This window comes from Crocuta crocuta, unplaced genomic scaffold (genome assembly GCF_008692635.1).
Source record: "Crocuta crocuta isolate KB4526 unplaced genomic scaffold, BGI_CrCroc_1.0 scaffold48, whole genome shotgun sequence".
NCBI classification, from domain to species: domain Eukaryota; kingdom Metazoa; phylum Chordata; class Mammalia; order Carnivora; family Hyaenidae; genus Crocuta; species Crocuta crocuta.
Window position 1 is genome coordinate 11472392 of NW_027533089.1, and position 3552 is coordinate 11475943.

The following is a 3552-nucleotide window of genomic DNA, read 5'->3' on the forward strand; positions in this document are numbered from 1 at the left end:
TTTTCCATAAAATGGGGTTTTCTTCACTTTATTGTGATTGGCTAGAATAAATAGCTTTTCCATATGTTAGGGAGATAAAATATAAGATTAGCAGAGGTCGTTTGTTGGATAGTAAACAAAAGAAACAATTCATTCCAAATAATCTTTGAACAGAAGCAATGACAAAATTAAGTTGCAGTAACAGAGCATCTGAGGCCCCACATCAGAAAACAAACCTTGTTCCTCCTTGGAAAAGCAGCCGTTTAAGAGCAGAAACTTAGAATCTTATAGAGGACTCTGGTGGCTTATTTTCATGAGGCAGGGGAGGGAAGGAGCAGAGAAAGGAGGAGAGGCCAGACTAATACTTATTTGTTCTGTCTTAAGGTCATATTTCCTATGCCTTTATTTTTTTAATGTATTTTTCAAATTCTGTTCCTTTATTTTACCTACTATTTGCCTGTCTTCACTGCAGCACCCTTGGTAAGTGTGTTCCAAAAATAGGAAAATGCCACCTTGCTGAATTTCTCTTCAGGCCTATAGGAGATGGGGATTGTTCTTGTACTTAAAAAATTAAAAGACTGGCTTCCTCCATGGGAGATATCTCTTCTTCCATAGAAAAGGGTGACCTTCAGGAGCTGTGCACAGTACCTGTCTTTAAGTGAAACCCAGAGCCATGCAGAAGCTACCTCAAGATAATCAAGACCCACCAGAACCCCCCAACCCTCCGAAGTGTTCTTAGCAATCTGATCCCACCTATGTAGGTTACAGTTTGAAGATACAGTCAGACAGTGACCTGCCTCCCCACACATGTACCCATGCATGTATTCTCAACACTCAGCACCGAAGTGGTCCCCCCTTTCAGATGCAGATGTTCTTAGTTCGGTAGACACTGTTAGTTCTTGGGGAGATTTGGAAACTTCTCCTCCAGGATGTCTGTTAGAGGTTTCCACTGCCTAGTCAGGAATCTCCAGTTCTGTTTTGTTTCCAGAGTTGGGAGGGAACCTCTCGTTCCACAAAGGACTGACATTAGTTGTAGGATACCTGAATCTATTTAAACAATGTCTTCAGCCTTCAGGCTCTCCATAAAATGGTGTAGAGCTGTTTAGACCTGTTTTCTACAAGTCAGGAATTGAGAATGAGAAGTTGAGATGGAAGTTTCTCTGAAACATTGAAATTGAAAGCAGTTAGTAGGTTAACTGTTAAGCTGATTCTTTATTGTTATTTTTACCACATTGGGACAATGTGGGTATTGTAGGGGGGAACTCTTTTCTTTCTGTATATGTTACCCTCTTCACCTCCGTATTCTGAGAATTTTTTTTGCTCTCTCCAAATGCCTACTGTTCTCACTGCAGCAGCAGTGTACTGGTATTAGTTTGAAAATTGGGAATGTGGTCTTCTTCAGGCTGATCCCAGACAGAAAGTCTGTTAGCATCTTAGACCTAACTTGTATTAATTTCTTGGCCCCAGTGAGGCTTGGGAACACTGACAGATCAGTAGAAAAATAGCTCACTTAAGTCTCTGGCCAGAAGATGGGAAAGCTACCAACAAAAGATTTTCTTTCAAAATTTCCCCTTAATCTTAGAAACATAATCTTATAGGCAGGGTTGTACATAGGTAGGCTTAGACTTTAAAGGGTTTGCGGGAAGATCACATTTTGCCTGATCTGAAACCATATTTGCTATATAGTATTGCAATTAAGACTGAAAGAAAGGGAAGTCACACTTGTGGTTGCCACATTGTATTGTGATGTACTGCAAATCCCCAGTCTTTATTGAATTTGCTTGCTACAAGGAAATTCTGGCATGTGTTGTGTATGAAACATGATTTACACTCAGTTCAAAAAATTGAATTTCCTGATTTCTGTATATTTTAGTTTGAAACCCATTTTGCACTGAATTTGTGTTGTTTTTAGAAAATGAAAAGAAGTAAACTCACCAACTGATTTTATGTGGGAGAAATAAATGTGTGATGTTTCTCCTTCCCTTGTCCAGGCAGATGAGACTATTAACTACTATAGGTGGAATGCTTCCCACTCTGTTCTCCTGTGCCCAGGGGTACTGTTTAACCCACAGACCTCTGCCAGGAATGTTGCTGTCCACACAGGAGTGGAAGACACTGCAGAGCTTACCTTTGGGGCTCAGGTTGGCTGAGGCTCTGAACCATAGAACTGCAGGCATCCAAGGTTTTCCTAAACCCTAGATTGGAGCCATTTGCAACACATAGTCCTTTGCTGCTTCAGAACCACAGAGCCTCTACACATACATATCCATAGCAGATATGAACAAGCATTGCAAATTTTAAAAACAAACATACTGTGTTCAGGATGAAAATTATTGTAGCAACATACTCTCTTTCCTTCCAGAGTCTCAGATTGCCACCAAGCAACCTCATCAGTCCAAGCGTATTTCGCTGAAAATGTGCTTAATTCCAGAAAAACTACTAGATATCTATACGTAGCATTAATTGTTAACCAGTTTTATAAAAACAAAAAACTCTACCACCTTAGAAGGAAATATTGAACCTAAACTCTAAGTCAAGTATTTGAAAACAGGTAGCTTAATACAGTGTTATTTTGCATGTAATATCTCATGATTGTAATATGCATAGTATTTGGGTTTTTTAGATACCCCTTAACAAGACAGGGTGCGCAGGCAGTATGATGTTTTGAAAAAAAAATTCAGATTTTCAAAATAAGCTTAAGGAATTGCCTGTTTTAATTAAGGAAAATAAACTCAGTTGATTGTTAAAACAAAATGAACTATTAAAATTTAGTGCCAATTAACAGTCTTTAAATTACTGATAAAATAAATGCCACCTGGATCTTAAAAATACCAAGGTGTTTAAAGTTAACCGAAAATGAAAAATTTGGAGAAATTATAGTATCATTTTTGTTCCCCCTTACTCTGAACAGCATTCTAGTAATACTTCTGGTTATCCTGGCTTTTATTGGGAATTTTCATCCTGTTCCAGAAGGAAATAGCAGAAAAGCAACTTGTATCATTAATAGCCTCAGTCTAAAGAACGTTATTTCTAGACAGAATTTTTACAGTCACCCTTGTCTGAACACTCGTTAAGGGATGTGTTTTAATTTTAGGTCAGAACAACTGGGTTAAGATCTGGAGAAGACATTGAGTTTTCCCTATGGGGGAAGGGGGAGGAGAAAGGAAGCTAAATGAGTGCCGAAGGACTACTCCAGGCACCAGTGTGGTAAGGAAATATGGATTTTTAAGCAGTGTTCTTCTGCCAATGCGTTTCTTAACACACTTGGAGCCCTTCACCTTGGGAGCAGGTTGCGAGTGGTCGCTAGAGACCTCCATCTCACGCACCTCCTCTCAATGGCCTTTTGCCCAGACTTCAGGTACCTTCTTCCAGGATTCCCCTCCCCCATCCCAACACAAACGGCGATGGACACTACAGCTGTTTCGTGAAGTCTGATGGTCATCCAGGAGAGGGGCAATCCTGTACCCTCTGGACGTTCAGGATCCTAGTTTAGGCTCCTTCCACCCCGCAGTGCTGAATGTCAGCGGACTGTTCTGGTCCGCGGCCTCCGGGACACGTGACCCACGGGCAAAG